The sequence below is a fragment of the Coregonus clupeaformis genome, unplaced genomic scaffold, assembly GCF_020615455.1.
Source record: "Coregonus clupeaformis isolate EN_2021a unplaced genomic scaffold, ASM2061545v1 scaf0899, whole genome shotgun sequence".
Classification (NCBI taxonomy): domain Eukaryota; kingdom Metazoa; phylum Chordata; class Actinopteri; order Salmoniformes; family Salmonidae; genus Coregonus; species Coregonus clupeaformis.
In genome coordinates, this window is record NW_025534353.1 from 180,064 (window position 1) to 200,000 (window position 19,937).

The window sequence follows — 19,937 nt, forward strand, 5'->3', positions numbered from 1 at the left end:
CTGGTTTTAAACTGTAGACCGTACTGGCTGGTTTTAAACTGTAGACCGTACTGGCTGGTTTTAAACTGTAGACTGTACTGGCTGGTTTTAAACTGTAGACTGTGCTGGCTGGTTTTAAACTGTAGACCGTACTGGCTGGTTTTAAACTGTAGACCGTACTGGCTGGTTTTAAACTGTAGACCGTACTGGCTGGTTTTAAACTGTAGACCGTACTGGCTGGTTTTAAACTGTAGACCGTACTGGCTGGTTTTAAACTGTAGACCGTGCTGGCTGGTTTTAAACTGTAGACCGTGCTGGCTGGTTTTAAACTGTAGACCGTACTGGCTGGTTTTAAACTGTAGACCGTGCTGGCTGGTTTTACACTGTAGACCGTACTGGCTGGTTTTAAACTGTAGACCGTACTGGCTGGTTTTAAACTGTAGACCGTACTGGCTGGTTTTAAACTGTAGACCGTACTGGCTGGTTTTAAACTGTAGACCGTGCTGGCTGGTTTTAAACTGTAGACCGTACTGGCTGGTTTTAAACTGTAGACCGTACTGGCTGGTTTTAAACTGTAGACCGTACTGGCTTGTTTTAAACTGTAGACCGTACTGGCTGGTTTTAAATTGTAGACTGTGCTGGCTGGTTTTAAACTATAGACCGTGCTGGCTGGTTTTAAACTGTAGACCGTACTGGCTGGTTTTAAACTGTAGACCGTACTGGCTGGTTTTAAACTGTAGACCGTACTGGCTGGTTTTAAACTGTAGACCGTACTGACTGGTTTTAAACTGTAGACCGTACTGGCTGGTTTTAAACTGTAGACCGTACTGGCTGGTTTTAAATTGTAGACCGTACTGGCTGGTTTTAAACTGTAGACTGTACTGGCTGGTTTTAAACTGTAGACTGTGCTGGCTGGTTTTAAACTGTAGACCGTACTGGCTGGTTTTAAACTGTAGACCGTACTGGCTGGTTTTAAACTGTAGACTGTGCTGGCTGGTTTTAAACTGTAGACCGTGCTGGCTGGTTTTAAACTGTAGACCGTGCTGGCTGGTTTTAAACTGTAGACCGTACTGGCTGGTTTTAAACTGTAGACCGTACTGGCTGGTTTTAAACTGCAGACCGTACTGGCTGGTTTTAAACTGTAGACCGTACTGGCTGGTTTTAAACTGTAGACCGTACTGGCTGGTTTTAAACTGTAGACCGTACTGGCTGGTTTTAAACTGTAGACCGTACTGGCTGGTTTTAAACTGTAGACCGTACTGGCTGGTTTTAAACTGTAGACCGTATTGGCTGGTTTTAAACTGTAGACCGTGCTGGCTGGTTTTAAACTGAAGACCGTACTGGCTGGTTTTAAACTGTAAACCGTACTGGCTGGTTTTAAACTGTAGACCGTACTGGCTGGTTTTAAACTGTAGACCGTGCTGGCTGGTTTTAAACTGTAGACCGTACTGGCTGGTTTTAAACTGTAGACTGTGCTGGATGGTTTTAAACTGTAGACCGTGCTGGCTGGTTTTAAACTGTAGACCGTACTGGCTGGTTTTAAACTGTAGACCGTGCTGGCTGGTTTTAAACTGTAGACCGTACTGGCTGGTTTTAAACTGTAGACCGTACTGGCTGGTTTTAAACTGTAGACTGTACTGGCTGGTTTTAAACTGTAGACTGTGCTGGCTGGTTTTAAACTGTAGACCGTACTGGCTGGTTTTAAACTGTAGACCGTACTGGCTGGTTTTAAACTGTAGACTGTGCTGGCTGGTTTTAAACTGTAGACCGTGCTGGCTGGTTTTAAACTGTAGACCGTGCTGGCTGGTTTTAAACTGTAGACCGTGCTGGCTGGTTTTAAACTGTAGACCGTGCTGGCTGGTTTTAAACTGTAGACCGTACTGGCTGGTTTTAAACTGTAGACCATGCTGGCTGGTTTTAAACTGTAGACCGTGCTGGCTGGTTTTAAACTGTAGACCGTACTGGCTGGTTTTAAACTGTAGACCGTGCTGGCTGGTTTTAAACTGTAGACCGTACTGGCTGGTTTTAAACTGTAGACCGTACTGGCTGGTTTTAAACTGTAGACTGTACTGGCTGGTTTTAAACTGTAGACTGTGCTGGCTGGTTTTAAACTGTAGACCGTACTGGCTGGTTTTAAACTGTAGACCGTACTGGCTGGTTTTAAACTGTAGACCGTACTGGCTGGTTTTAAACTGTAGACCGTACTGGCTGGTTTTAAACTGTAGACCGTACTGGCTGGTTTTAAACTGTAGACCGTGCTGGCTGGTTTTAAACTGTAGACCGTGCTGGCTGGTTTTAAACTGTAGACCGTACTGGCTGGTTTTAAACTGTAGACCGTGCTGGCTGGTTTAAACTGTAGACCGTACTGGCTGGTTTTAAACTGTAGACCGTACTGGCTGGTTTTAAACTGTAGACCGTACTGGCTGGTTTTAAACTGTAGACCGTACTGGCTGGTTTTAAACTGTAGACCGTGCTGGCTGGTTTTAAACTGTAGACCGTACTGGCTGGTTTTAAACTGTAGACCGTACTGGCTGGTTTTAAACTGTAGACCGTACTGGCTGGTTTTAAACTGTAGACCGTACTGGCTGGTTTTAAATTGTAGACTGTGCTGGCTGGTTTTAAACTATAGACCGTGCTGGCTGGTTTTAAACTGTAGACCGTACTGGCTGGTTTTAAACTGTAGACCGTACTGGCTGGTTTTAAACTGTAGACCGTACTGGCTGGTTTTAAACTGTAGACCGTACTGACTGGTTTTAAACTGTAGACCGTACTGGCTGGTTTTAAACTGTAGACCGTGCTAGCTGGTTTTAAACTGTAGACCGTGCTGACTGGTTTTAAACAGTAGACCGTGCTGACTGGTTTTAAACTGTAGACCGTGCTGACTGGTTTTAAACTGTAGACCGTACTGGCTGGTTTTAAACTGTAGACCGTGCTAGCTGGTTTTAAACTGTAGACCGTACTGGCTGGTTTTAAACTGTAGACCGTGCTAGCTGGTTTTAAACTGTAGACCGTACTGGCTTGTTTTAAACTGTAGACCGTGAAGGCTGGTTTTAAACTGTAGACCGTGCTAACTGGTTTTAAACTGTAGACCGTGCTGACTGGTTTTAAACTGTAGACCGTACTGGCTGGTTTTAAACTGTAGACCGTGCTAGCTGGTTTTAAACTGTAGACCGTGCTGACTGGTTTTAAACTGTAGACCGTGCTGACTGGTTTTAAACTGTAGACCGTGCTGACTGGTTTTAAACTGTAGACCGTACTGGCTGGTTTTAAACTGTAGACCGTGCTAGCTGGTTTTAAACTGTAGACCGTGCTGACTGGTTTTAAACTGTAGACCGTGCTGACTGGTTTTAAACTGTAGACCGTGCTGGCTGGTTTTAAACTGTAGACCGTACTGGCTGGTTTTAAACTGTAGACCGTGCTGACTGGTTTTAAACTGTAGACCGTGCTGGCTGGTTTTAAACTGTAGACCGTACTGGCTGGTTTTAAACTGTAGACCGTGCTGACTGGTTTTAAACTGTAGACCGTGCTGGCTGGTTTTAAACTGTAGACCGTACTGGCTGGTTTTAAACTGTAGACCGTGCTGGCTGGTTTTAAACTGTAGACCGTACTGGCTGGTTTTAAACTGTAGACCGTACTGGCTGGTTTTAAACTGTAGACCGTACTGGCTGGTTTTAAACTGTAGACCGTACTGGCTGGTTTTAAACTGTAGACCGTGCTGGCTGGTTTTAAACTGTAGACCGTACTGGCTGGTTTTAAACTGTAGACCGTACTGGCTGGTTTTAAATTGTAGACTGTGCTGGCTGGTTTTAAACTATAGACCGTGCTGGCTGGTTTTAAACTGTAGACCGTACTGGCTGGTTTTAAACTGTAGACCGTACTGGCTGGTTTTAAACTGTAGACCGTACTGGCTGGTTTTAAACTGTAGACCGTACTGACTGGTTTTAAACTGTAGACTGTGCTGGCTGGTTTTAAACTGTAGACCGTACTGGCTGGTTTTAAACTGTAGACCGTGCTAGCTGGTTTTAAACTGTAGACCGTACTGGCTGGTTTTAAACTGTAGACCGTGCTAGCTGGTTTTAAACTGTAGACCGTGCTGACTGGTTTTAAACTGTAGACCGTGCTGACTGGTTTTAAACTGTAGACCGTACTGGCTGGTTTTAAACTGTAGACCGTGCTAGCTGGTTTTAAACTGTAGACCGTGCTGACTGGTTTTAAACTGTAGACCGTGCTGACTGGTTTTAAACTGTAGACCGTGCTGACTGGTTTTAAACTGTAGACCGTACTGGCTGGTTTTAAACTGTAGACCGTGCTAGCTGGTTTTAAACTGTAGACCGTGCTGACTGGTTTTAAACTGTAGACCGTGCTGACTGGTTTTAAACTGTAGACCGTGCTGGCTGGTTTTAAACTGTAGACCGTACTGGCTGGTTTTAAACTGTAGACTGTACTGGCTGGTTTTAAACTGTAGACCGTGCTGGCTGGTTTTAAACGGTAGAACGTACTGGCTGGTTTTAAACTGTAGACCGTACTGGCTGGTTTTAAACTGTAGACCGTGCTGGCTGGTTTTAAACTGTAGACTGTACTGGCTTGTTTTAAACTGTAGACCGTATTGGCTGGTTTTAAACTGTAGACCGTACTGGCTGGTTTTAAACTGTAGACCGTACTGGCTGGTTTTAAATTGTAGACTGTGCTGGCTGGTTTTAAACTATAGACCGTGCTGGCTGGTTTTAAACTGTAGACCGTACTGGCTGGTTTTAAACTGTAGACCGTACTGGCTGGTTTTAAACTGTAGACCGTACTGGCTGGTTTTAAACTGTAGACCGTACTGACTGGTTTTAAACTGTAGACCGTGCTGGCTGGTTTTAAACTGTAGACCGTACTGGCTGGTTTTAAACTGTAGACCGTACTGGCTGGTTTTAAACTGTAGACCGTACTGGCTGGTTTTAAACTGTAGACCGTACTGGCTGGTTTTAAACTGTAGACCGTGCTGGCTGGTTTTAAACTGTAGACCTTGCTGGCTGTTTTTAAACTGTAGACTGTGCTGGCTGGTTTTAAAATGTAGACCGTACTGGCTGGTTTTAAACTGTGGACCTTGCTGGCTGGTTTTAAACTGTAGACTGTGCTGGCTGGTTTTAAAATGTAGACCGTACTGGCTGGTTTTAAACTGTAGACCGTACTGGCTGGTTTTAAACTGTAGACCGTGCTGACTGGTTTTAAACTGTAGACCGTACTGGCTGGTTTTAAACTGTAGACCGTGCTGACTGGTTTTAAACTGTAGACCGTATTGGCTGGTTTTAAACTGTAGACCGTGCTAGCTGGTTTTAAATTGTAGACCGTGCTGACTGGTTTTAAACTGTAGACCGTGCTGACTGGTTTTAAACTGTAGACAGTACTGGCTGGTTTTAAACTGTAGACCGTGCTGACTGGTTTTAAACTGTAGACCGTGCTAGCTGGTTTTAAACTGTAGACCGTGCTGACTGGTTTTAAACTGTAGACCGTGCTGACTGGTTTTAAACTGTAGACCGTACTGGCTGGTTTTAAACTGTAGACCGTACTGGCTGGTTTTAAACTGTAGACCGTACTGGCTGGTTTTAAACTGTAGACCGTACTGGCTGGTTTTAAACTGTAGACAGTACTGGCTGGTTTTAAACTGTAGACCGTACTGGCTGGTTTTAAATTGTAGACTGTGCTGGCTGGTTTTAAACTGTAGACCGTGCTGGCTGGTTTTAAACTGTAGACCGTACTGGCTGGTTTTAAACTGTAGACCGTACTGGCTGGTTTTAAACTGTAGACCGTATTGGCTGGTTTTAAACTGTAGACCGAACTGGCTGGTTTTAAACTGTAGACCGTGCTGGCTGGTTTTAAACTGTAGAACGTACTGGCTGGTTTTAAACTGTAGACCGTGCTGGCTGGTTTTAAACTGCAGACCGTATTGGCTGGTTTTAAACTGTAGACCGTATTGGCTGGTTTTAAACTGTAGACCGTATTGGCTGGTTTTAAACTGTAGACCGTATTGGCTGGTTTTAAACTGTAGACCGTACTGGCTGGTTTTAAACTGTAGACCGTATTGGCTGGTTTTAAACTGTAGACCGTACTGGCTGGTTTTAAACTGTAGACCGTGCTGGCTGGTTTTAAACTGTAGACCTTGCTGGCTGGTTTTAAACTGTAGACTGTGCTGGCTGGTTTTAAAATGTAGACCGTACTGGCTGGTTTTAAACTGTAGACCTTGCTGGCTGGTTTTAAACTGTAGACTGTGCTGGCTGGTTTTAAAATGTAGACCGTACTGGCTGGTTTTAAACTGTAGACCGTACTTGCTGGTTTTAAACTGTAGACAGTACTGGCTGGTTTTAAACTGTAGACCGTGCTAGCTGGTTTTAAACTGTAGACCGTGCTAGCTGGTTTTAAACTGTAGACAGTGCTGACTGGTTTTAAACTGTAGACCGTGCTGACTGGTTTTAAACTGTAGACAGTACTGGCTGGTTTTAAACTGTAGACCGTGCTAGCTGGTTTTAAACTGTAGACCGTGCTAGCTGGTTTTAAACTGTAGACCGTGCTGACTGGTTTTAAACTGTAGATCGTGCTGGCTGGTTTTAAACTGTAGACCGTGCTGGCTGGTTTTAAACTGTAGACCGTACTGGCTGGTTTTAAACTGTAGACCGTACTGGCTGGTTTTAAACTGTAGACAGTACTGGCTGGTTTTAAACTGTAGACCGTACTGGCTGGTTTTAAATTGTAGACTGTGCTGGCTGGTTTTAAACTGTAGACCGTGCTGGCTGGTTTTAAACTGTAGACCGTACTGGCTGGTTTTAAACTGTAGACCGTACTGGCTGGTTTTAAACTGTAGACCGTATTGGCTGGTTTTAAACTGTAGACCGTACTGGCTGGTTTTAAACTGTAGACCGTGCTGGCTGGTTTTAAACTGTAGACCGTACTGGCTGGTTTTAAACTGTAGACCGTGCTGGCTGGTTTTAAACTGTAGACCGTATTGGCTGGTTTTAAACTGTAGACCGTATTGGCTGGTTTTAAACTGTAGACCGTATTGGCTGGTTTTAAACTGTAGACCGTATTGGCTGGTTTTAAACTGTAGACCGTACTGGCTGGTTTTAAACTGTAGACCGTATTGGCTGGTTTTAAACTGTAGACCGTACTGGCTGGTTTCAAACTGTAGACCGTGCTGGCTGGTTTTAAACTGTAGACCTTGCTGGCTGGTTTTAAACTGTAGACTGTGCTGGCTGGTTTTAAAATGTAGACCGTACTGGCTGGTTTTAAACTGTAGACCTTGCTGGCTGGTTTTAAACTGTAGACTGTGCTGGCTGGTTTTAAAATGTAGACCGTACTGGCTGGTTTTAAACTGTAGACCGTACTGGCTGGTTTTAAACTGTAGACCGTACTGGCTGGTTTTAAACTGTAGACCGTACTGACTGGTTTTAAACTGTAGACCGTACTGGCTGGTTTTTAAACTGTAGACCGTGTTGGCTGGTTTTAAACTGTAGACCGTACTGGCTGGTTTTAAACTGTAGACCGTATTGGCTGGTTTTAAACTGTAGACCGTACTGGCTGGTTTTAAACTGTAGACCGTATTGGCTGGTTTTAAACTGTAGACCGTGCTGGCTGGTTTTAAACTGTAGACCGTGCTGGCTGGTTTTAAACTGTAGACCGTGCTGGCTGGTTTTAAAATGTAGACCGTATTGGCTGGTTTTAAACTGTAGACCGTACTGGCTGGTTTTAAACTGTAGACCTTGCTGGCTGGTTTTAAACTGTAGACTGTGCTGGCTGGTTTTAAAATGTAGACCGTACTGGCTGGTTTTAAACTGTAGACCGTGCTGGCTGGTTTTAAACTGTAGACCATACTGACTGGTTTTAAACTGTAGACCGTATTGGCTGGTTTTAAACTATAGACCGTACTGGCTGGTTTTAAACTGTAGACCTTGCTGGCTGGATTTAAACTGTAGACTGTGCTGGCTGGTTTTAAACTGTAGACCGTACTGGCTGGTTTTAAACTGTAGACCGTACTGACTGGTTTTAAACTGTAGACCGTACTGGCTGGTTTTAAACTGTAGACCGTACTGGCTGGTTTTAAACTGTAGACCGTGCTAGCTGGTTTTAAACTGTAGACCGTGCTGACTGGTTTTAAACTGTAGACTGTTCTGATTATCATCACAGTGATCATCAGTCTACAGACACATACAGTGGGGAGAACAAGTATTTGATACACTGCCGATGTTGCAGGTTTTCCTACTTACAAAGCATGTAGAGGTCTGTAATTTTTATCATAGGTATACTTCAACTGTGAGAGAAATGAATCTAAAACAAAAATCCAGAAAATCACATTGTATGATTTTTAAGTAATTAATTTGCATTTTATTGCATGACATAAGTATTTGATCACCTACCAACCAGTAAGAATTCCGGCTCTCACAGACCTGTTAGTTTTTCTTTAAGAAGCCCTCCTGTTCTCCACTCATTACCTGTATTAACTGCACCTGTTTGAACTCGTTACCTGTATAAAAGACACCTGTGCACACACTCAATCAAACAGACTCCAACCTCTCCACAATGGCCAAGACCAGAGAGCTGTGTAAGGACATCAGGGATAAAATTGTAGACCTGCACAAGGCTGGGATGGGCTACAGGACAATAGGCAAGCAGCTTGGTGAGAAGGCAACAACTGTTGGCGCAATTATTAGAAAATGGAAGAAGTTCAAGATGACGGTCAATCACCCTCGGTCTGGGGCTCCATGCAAGATCTCACCTCGTGGGGCATCAATGATCATGAGGAAGGTGAGGGATCAGCCCAGAACTACACGGCAGGACCTGGTCAATGACCTGAAGAGAGCTGGGACCACAGTCTCAAAGAAAACCATTAGTAACACACTATGCCATCATGGATTAAAATCCTGCAGCGCACGCAAGGTCCCCCTGCTCAAGCCAGCGCATGTCCAGGCCCGTCTGAAGTTTGCCAATCACCATCTGGATGATCCAGAGGAGGAATGGGAGAAGGTCATGTGGTCTGATGAGACAAAAATAGAGCTTTTTGGTCTAAACTCCATTCGCCATGTTTGGAGGAAGAAGAAGGATGAGTACAACCACAAGAACACCATCCCAACCGTGAAGAATGGAGGTGGAAACATCATTCTTTGGGGATGCTTTTCTGCAAAGGGGACAGGATGACTGCACCGTATTGAGGGGAGGATGGATGGGGCCATGTATCGCGAGATCTTGGCCAACAACCTCCTTCCCTCAGTAAGAGCATTGAAGATGGGTCGTGGCTGGGTCTTCCAGCATGACAACGACCCGAAACACACAGCCAGGGCAACTAAGGAGTGGCTCCGTAAGAAGCATCTCAAGGTCCTGGAGTGGCCTAGCCAGTCTCCAGACCTGAACCCAATAGAAAATCTTTGGAGGGAGCTGAAAGTCCGTATTGCCCAGCGACAGCCCCGAAACCTGAAGGATCTGGAGAAGGTCTGTATGGAGGAGTGGGCCAAAATCCCTGCTGCAGTGTGTGCAAACCTGGTCAAGACCTACAGGAAACGTATGATCTCTGTAATTGCAAACAAAGGTTTCTGTACCAAATATTAAGTTCTGCTTTTCTGATGTATCAAATACTTATGTCATGCAATAAAATGCAAATTAATTACTTAAAAATCATACAATGTGATTTTCTGGATTTTTGTTTAAAGTTCTGTCTCTCACAGTTGAAGTGTACCTATGATAAAAATTACAGACCTCTACATGCTTTGTAAGTAGGAAAACCTGCAAAATCGGCAGTGTATCAAATACTTGTTCTCCCCACTGTACACACCTAGTTAGCATTACAGCAGTCCAAAAAGGTCCCTAATACGTTGTTCAGATTACTGAGCTGAAATGTAGACCGTGCTGGCTGGTTTTAAACTGTAGACCGTACTGGCTGGTTTTAAACTGTAGACCGTACTGGCTGGTTTTAAACTGTAGACCGTACTGGCTGGTTTTAAACTGTAGACCGTGCTGGCTGGTTTTAAACTGTAGACCGTACTGGCTGGTTTTAAACTGTAGACCGTACTGGCTGGTTTTAAACTGTAGACCGTACTGGCTGGTTTTAAACTGTAGACCGCACTGGCTGATTTTAAACTGTAGACCGTGCTGGCTGGTTTTAAACTGTAGACCGTGCTGGCTGGTTTTAAACTGTAGACTGTACTGGCTGGTTTTAAACTGTAGACCGTATTGGCTGGTTTTAAACTGTAGACCGTACTGGCTGGTTTTAAACTGTAGACCGTACTGGCTGGTTTTAAACTGTAGACCGCGCTGACTGGTTTTAAACTGTAGACCGTACTGGCTGGTTTTAAACTGTAGACCGTGCTGGCTGGTTTTAAACTGTAGACTGTGCTGGCTGGTTTTAAACTGTAGACCGTACTGGCTGGTTTTAAACTGTAGACCGTGCTGGCTGGTTTTAAACTGTAAACCGTACTGGCTGGTTTTAAACTGTAGACCGTATTGGCTGGTTTTAAACTGTAGACCGTATTGGCTGGTTTTAAACTGTAGACTGTGCTGGCTGGTTTTAAACTGTAGACCGTACTGGCTGGTTTTAAACTGTAGACCGTGCTGGCTGGTTTTAAACTGTAGACCGTATTGGCTGGTTTTAAACTGTAGACCGTGCTGGCTGTGTACCACACACACACACACACACACACACACAGGTAAACACAAACACACAGGTAAACACAAACACACAGGTAAACACACACACACAGGTAAACACAAACACACAGGTAAACACACACACACAGGTAAACACAAACACACAGGTAAACACACACACACAGGTAAACATACACATAGGTAAACACACACATAGGTAAACACGAACACACAGGTAAACACACACATAGGTAAACACGAACGCACAGGTAAACACACACACAGGTAAACACAAACACACGGGTAAACACAAACACACAGGTAAACACACACACACAGGTAAACACAAACACACAGGTAAACACAAACACACACAGGTAAACACACACACACGGGTAAACACAAACACACAGGTAAACACACACACACGGGTAAACACAAACACACAGGTAAACACAAACACACACAGGTAAACACACACACACGGGTAAACACAAACACACAGGTAAACACAAACACACACAGGTAAACACACACACAGGTAAACACACACACACACAGGTAAACGCGAACACACAGGTAAACACAAACACACACAGGTAAACACAAACACACAGGTAAACAAAAACACACAGGTAAACACAAACACACAGGTAAACACACACACACAGGTAAACACACACACAGGTAAACACACACACACAGGTAAACACACACACAGGTAAACATACACATAGGTAAACACACACACAGGTAAACACGAACACACCGACATAAACAACATAAGCGTTGTGTACCTGTGTCGGGTTGTGTACTAAAGGACAGTTGTCACATTGGTCCCCCACTCCGTCCAGGTCTGTATCTCTCTGCTCAGTGTTATACAGCAGGGGGCAATTATCACGCTCATTCAGCATCTCTACACACACAGACACACAGAGAGATCTACCATGGGAACGAATGGGTTAGGGCAGAGAGATCTACCATGTGAAGGAATGGGTTAGGGCAGAGAGATCTACCATGTGAAGGAATGGGTTAGGGCAGAGAGATCTACCATGTAAAGGAATGGGTTAGGGCAGAGAGATCTACCATGTGAACGAATGGGTTAGGGGCAGAGTGATCTACCATGTGAAGGAATGGGTTAGGGTAGAGAGATCTACCATGTGAAGGAATGGGTTAGGGCAGAGTGATCTACCATGTGAAGGAATGGGTTAGGGCAGAGAGATCTACCATGTGAACGAATGGGTTAGGGCAGAGTGATCTACCATGTGAAGGAATGGGTTAGGGCAGAGAGATCTACCATGTGAAGGTATGGGTTAGGGCAGAGAGATCTACCATGTGAAGGAATGGGTTAGGGCAGAGAGATCTACCATGTGAAGGAATGGGTTAGGGCAGAGAGATCTACCATGTGAAGGAATGGATTAGGGCGAGACTTTGCCAAAGCTACAGAACTCCTTCCTTATTGTGTATGTCTGTATGGCCCAGGATTGGAAGGGACTCCTTCCTTATTGTGTCTGTCTGTATGGCCCAGGATTGGAAGGGACTCCTTCCTTATTGTGTCTGTCTGTATGGCCCAGGATTGGAAGGGACTCCTTCCTTATTGTGTCTGTCTGGCCCAGGATTGGAAGGGACTCCTTCCTTATTGTGTATGTCTGTATGGCCCAGGATTGGAAGGGACTCCTTCCTTATTGTGTCTGTCTGTATGGCCCAGGATTGGAAGGGACTCCTTCCTTATTGTGTCTGTCTGTATGGCCCAGGATTGGAAGGGACTCCTTCCTTATTGTGTCTGTCTGTATGGCCCAGGATTGGAAGGGACTCCTTCCTTATTGTGTATGTCTGTATGGCCCAGGATTGGAAGGGACTCCTTCCTTATTGTGTCTGTCTGGCCCAGGATTGGAAGGGACTCCTTCCTTATTGTGTCTGTCTGGCCCAGGATTGGAAGGGACTCCTTCCTTATTGTGTCTGTCTGTATGGCCCAGGATTGGAAGGGACTCCTTCCTTATTGTGTATGTCTGTATGGCCCAGGATTGGAAGGGACTCCTTCCTTATTGTGTCTGTCTGGCCCAGGATTGGAAGGGACTCCTTCCTTATTGTGTCTGTCTGTATGGCCCAGGATTGGAAGGGACTCCTTCCTTATTGTGTCTGTCTGTATGGCCCAGGATTGGAAGGGACTCCTTCCTTGTTGTGTATGTCTGTATGGCCCAGGATTGGAAGGGACTCCTTCCTTATTGTGTCTGTCTGTATGGCCCAGGATTGGAAGGGACTCCTTCCTTATTGTGTCTGTCTGTATGGCCCAGGATTGGAAGGGACTCCTTCCTTATTGTGTATGTCTGTATGGCCCAGGATTGGAAGGGACTCCTTCCTTATTGTGTCTGTATGGCCCAGGATTGGAAGGGACTCCTTCCTTATTGTGTCTGTCTGGCCCAGGATTGGAAGGGACTCCTTCCTTATTGTGTCTGTCTGGCCCAGGATTGGAAGGGACTCCTTCCTTATTGTGTCTGTCTGGCCCAGGATTGGAAGGGACTCCTTCCTTATTGTGTATGTCTGGCACAGGATTGGAAGGGACTCCTTCCTTATTGTGTCTGTCTGGCCCAGGATTGGAAGGGACTCCTTCCTTATTGTGTCTGTCTGGCCCAGGATTGGAAGGGACTCCTTCCTTATTGTGTCTGTCTGGCCCAGGATTGGAAGGGACTCCTTCCTTATTGTGTATGTCTGTATGGCCCAGGATTGGAAGGGCCTCCTTCCTTATTGTGTATGTCTGTATGGCCCAGGATTGGAAGGGCCTCCTTCCTTATTGTGTATGTCTGTATGGCATAGGATTGGAAGGGACACAGACACACACATATGGTTGGGGAGTAACTGACTACAGACATGTCATCAGTTACAGGTAGTCTGATTACAAATAAACTGTAACTGTCATCAGTTACGATATCAGTCTATTGTAATCAGATTACAGATACTTTTGAAAAACGACATGGTTACTTTTAAATTCAGAAAGGATTTTTGCAACAACAACAAAATACATTGACACCCTTCTGTTTTCTCAATGACATTCAATTCAGCGCTGAAAAAAGGCGCAAGTTTAATTTTGTAATGACACACTAAATGATGACCACCAATCAGAGACCACTATGATGACACACCAAATGATGACCACCAATTAGAGACCACTATGATGACACACTAAATGAGTTGGATAGAACCTTTTCCTCTTCTTCTAATGCCTGTTAAGGGGAAAGTCATCCAACAGTAACTGGAAGTAATTACATTACGTTACTGAGTTTGGGTCATCCAAAGTTATGTTACTGATGACAATTTTGGACAGGTAACTAGTAACAGATAACATTTAGAAAGTAACCTACCCAACCCTGCACACACACACACACACACACACACACACACACACACACACACACACACACACCGTCTCCATCCATGTCGAAACTGCAGGCGTCTCCCTCTCCATTGCTGTCTGTATCAGTCTGTAAAGGGTTGGGGCTGAAGGGGCAGTTATCACAGCGGTCTCCAACTCCATCTCTGTCCGAGTCAAACTGACGAGGGTTGTAGTGTCCAGGGCAGTTATCCTGAGGAGAACAGACACCATGGAATACACACAGACACACTCACACACACACACACACACAATGGAATACACACAGACACACACACACACACACACACACACACACACCATGGAATACACACAGACACACACTCACACACACACACACACAATGGAATACACACAGACACACACACAAACACACACACACACACAATGGAATACACACAGACACACACACACACACACACACACACACACACACACACACACACACACACACACACACACACACACACACACACACACAATGGAATACACACAGACACACACTCACACACACACACACACAATGGAATACACACAGACACACACACACACACACACACACACCATGGAATACACACACACACACACACACACACACACACACACACACACACAATGGAATACACACAGACACACACACAAACACACACACACACACACAGACACACACCATGGAATACACACAGACACACACACACACACACACACACACACCATGAAATACACACAGACACACACACACACACACACACACACACACACACACACACACACACACAATGGAATACACACAGACACAGACACACACACACACACAATGGAATACACACAGACACACACACACACACACACAGACACACACAATGGAATACACACAGACACAGACACACACACACACAATGGAATACACACAGACACACACACACACACACAGACACACACAATGGAATACACACAGACACAGACACACACACACACAATGGAATACACACACACACACACACACACACACACACACAATGGAATACACACAGACACAGACACAGACACAGACACACACACACACATACACAATGGAATAAACACACAGACACACACACACACACAAAGCCTCACCCTTTCATCTAAGACATTGTCGTTGTCATCATCAGGGTCACAGGCATCTCCAAGGCGATCATTGTCAAGGTCTTCCTGTCCGGAGTTTGGCAGGGCGGGGCAGTTATCCTGTTAGCCAATCACAACACATTTCAGTTATTATATATACAATCAAATCAATCAAATGTTATTGTAGGGGTTCTGGGCCTTACTAACTGTCCCATAACCTGTCTGAATGTGTCTATTTAACATGGCCGTGAGCAGCAGTGATCCCAGCAGGGTGTTAGATACCAAGGTCCAGGGATAGCTCTGTCCTGCCCTAGTGTATGTTTCTCCCTAGCGGTGGGACCTGGAAGTGTTCTGTTCCGTCCCAGTCCACAATGTCCTAGTAACCCCCAGCCTACCTGAAGGTAATAGCGCTCACCGTTGCCCCTAGCGACAGGTTTTTAAAGGCTTCTCCGGACGTCCAATTTCAAAGTGAATCTTAAGCAACCTGGGTGACTACCTACATTCAGCAACCTGGGTGACTACCTACATTCAGCAACCTGGGTGACTACCTACATTCAGCAACCTGGGTGACTACCTACATTCAGCAACCTGGGTGACTACCTACATTCTGTAAACTGGGTGACTACCTACATTCAGCAACCTGGGTGACTACCTACATTCTGTAACCTGGGTGACTACCTACATTCAGCAACCTGGGTGACTACCTACATTCAGCAACCTGGGTGACTACCTACATTCAGCAACCTGGGTGACGACCTACATTCAGCAACCTGGGTGACTACCTACATTCAGCAACCTGGGTGACTACCTACATTCAGCAACCTGGGTGACTACCTACATTCAGCAACCTGGGTGACTACCTACATTCAGCAACCTGGGTGACGACCTACATTCAGCAACCTGGGTGACGACCTACATTCAGCAACCTGGGTGACTACCTACATTCAGCAACCTGGGTGACTACCTACATTCAGCAACCTGGGTGACTACCTACATTCAGCAACCTGGGTGACTACCTACACTCAGCAACCTGGGTGACTACCTACATTCAGCAACCTGGGTGACTACCTACATTCAGCAACCTGGGTGACTACCTACATTCAGCAACCTGGGTGACTACCTACATTCAGCAACCTGGGTGACTACCTACATTCAGCAACCTGGGTGACGACCTACATTCAGCAACCTGGGTGACTACCTACATTCAGCAACCTGGGTGACTACCTACATTCAGCAACCTGGGTGACGACCTACATTCAGCAACCTGGGTGACGACCTACATTCAGCAACCTGGGTGACTACCTACATTCAGCAACCTGGGTGACTACCTACATTCAGCAACCTGGGTGACTACCTACACTCAACAACCTGGGTGACTACCTACATTCAGCAACCTGGGTGACTACCTACATTCAGCAACCTGGGTGACTACCTACATTCAGCAACCTGGGTGACTACCTACATTCAGCAACCTGGGTGACTACCTACATTCAGCAACCTGGGTGACTACCTACATTCAGCAACCTGGGTGACTACCTACATTCAGCAACCTGGGTGACTACCTACATTCAGCAACCTGGGTGACTACCTACACTCAGCAACCTGGGTGACTACCTACATTCAGCAACCTGGGTGACTACCTACATTCAGCAACCTGGGTGACTACCTACATTCAGCAACCTGGGTGACTACCTACATTCAGTAACCTGGGTGACTACCTACATTCAGCAACCTGGGTGACTACCTACATTCAGCAACCTGGGTGACTACCTACATTCAGCAAGCTGGGTGACGACCTACATTCAGCAACCTGGGTGACTACCTACATTCAGCAACCTGGGTGACGACCTACATTCAGCAACCTGGGTGACTACCTACATTCAGCAACCTGGGTGACTACCTACATTCAGCAACCTGGGTGACTACCTACATTCAGCAACCTGGGTGACTACCTACATTCAGCAACCTGGGTGACTACCTACATTCAGCAACCTGGGTGACTACCTACATTCAGCAACCTGGGTGACGACCTACATTCAGCAACCTGGGTGACTACCTACATTCAGCAACCTGGGTGACGAGCTACATTCAGCAACCTAGGTGACGACCTACATTCAGCAACCTGGGTGACTACCTACATTCAGCAACCTGGGTGACTACCTACATTCAGCAATCTGGGTGACGACCTACATTCAGCAACCTGGGTGACTACCTACATTCAGCAACCTGGGTGACTACCTACCTTCAGCAACCTGGGTGACTACCTACATTCAGCAACCTGGGTGACCACCTACATTCAGCAACCTGGGTGACTACCTACATTCAGCAACCTGGGTGACCACCTACATTCAGCAACCTGGGTGACGACCTACATTCAGCAACCTGGGTGACTACCTACATTCAGCAACCTGGGTGACGACCTACATTCAGCAACCTGGGTGACGACCTACATTCAGCAACCTGGGTGACGACCTACATTCAGCAACCTGGGTGACTACCTACATTCAGCAACCTGGGTGACTACCTACATTCAGCAACCTGGGTGACGACCTACATTCAGCAACCTGGGTGACTACCTACATTCAGCAACCTGGGTGACGACCTACATTCAGCAACCTGGGTGATGACCTACATTCAGTAACCTGGGTGACGACCTACATTCAGTAACCTGGGTGATGACCTACATTCAGCAACCTGGGTGACTACCTACATTCCTAACACCGTATACAGTTGTGTGTGTTGTGTGTGTGCATCATGTGTGTGTGTGTGTGTGTTGTGTGTGTGTGTGTGTGTGTGTGTGTGTGTGTGTGTGTGTGTGTGTGTGTTGTGTGTGTATATGTTATGTGTGTGTGTGTATGTGTTGTGTGTTGTGTGTGTGTGTGTTGTGTGTGCATGCGTTATGTGTGTGTGTGTGTGTGTGTGTGTGTGTGTGTTGTGTGTTGTGTGTGTGTGTGTGTGTGTGTTATGTGTGTGTGTGTGTGTGTGTGTGTGTGTGTGTGTGTGTGTGTGTGTGTGTGTGTGTGTGTGTGTGTGTGTGTGTGTGTGTGTGTGTGTGTGTATGCGTTATGTGTGTGTGTGTGTGTTGTGTGTGTGTGTGTGTGTGTGTGAGAGAGAGAGTATACCTGTAGACAGTGGTAGGTAGTGTTGTGGTAGCAGGAAGGATATGATTGGGCCAGCCATCCAGGTCAGAATCTTCAGCACACAGGAAGCCGTCCCCAGCGAAGCCAACGCCACACACACACCGATACACACTCTCCGACGCCACGCCCAGGTACACACACTCTGCATGCTGACTGCAACGGTGTGAATGATCTTTACAGGGGTTGTAGGGCTCACAGACCTAAACACACACACACACTGATAATTACAACACACACACTTACAGCACAACACACACACACACACACACACACACACACACACACACACACACACACACACACACACACTGATAATTACAACACACACACTTACAGTCACAACACACACACACACACACACACAAACACACACACACATACACACACACACACACACACACACACACACACACACACACACACACACACACACACTGATAATTACAACACACACACTTACAGTCACAACACACACACACACACACACACAAACACACACACACATACACACACACACACACACACACACACACACACACACACACACACACACACACTGATAATTACAACACACACACTTACAGTCACAACACACACACACACACACACACACACACTGATAATTACAACACACACACTTACAGTCACAACACACACACACACACACACACACACACACACACACACTGATAATTACAACACACACACTTACAGTCACAACACACACACACACACACACACACACACACACACACACACACACACACACTGATAATTACAACACACACACTTACAGTCACAACACACACACACACACACACACACTGATAATTACAACACACACTCTTACAGTCACAACACACACACACACACACACACACTGATAATTACAACACACACACTTACAGTCACAACACACACACACACACACACACTGATAATTACAACACACACACTTACAGTCACAACACACACACACACACACACACACACACACACACACACACACACACACACACACACACACACTGATAATTACAACACACACACTTACAGTCACAACACACACACACACACACACACACACACACACACACACACACACACACACACACACACACACACACACACACACACACACTGATAATTACAACACACACACTTACAGTCACAACACACACACACACACACACACACTGATAATTACAACACACACACTTACAGTCACAACACACACACACACACACACACAACACACACACACACACACACACACACACACACACACACACACACACACACACACACACACACACACACACTGATAATTACAACACACACACTTACAGTCACAACACACTCACACACTACACACACACACACACACACACACACTGGCCTGTTTGGTGTTGTTGGCGTCTTCCAGTCCGAGACCGTAGGGTTGGTTGCCGTGATATCGGGGGGGCAGGGGAGACAGTGGAACCCTGGGTCTGTGTTTACACACGCCGTCACACACACACACCCTGCAACACACACTGCAGGAGAGAGAGGTTACACTACACACCCTGCAACACACACTGCAGGAGAGAGAGGTTACACTACACACACCCCTGCAACACACACTGCAGGAGAGAGGTTACACTACACACACCCTGCAACACACACTGCAGGAGAGAGAGGTTACACTACACACATTGCAACACACACTACAGGAG

The 19,937-nt window shown here is 45.8% G+C and overlaps 1 pseudogene; it reads right to left on the reverse strand.

Moving 5' to 3' along the window:
* LOC121587157 overlaps nt 1-19,937 on the reverse strand; it is a 34,487-nt pseudogene that overhangs the window by 11,845 nt on the left and 2,705 nt on the right.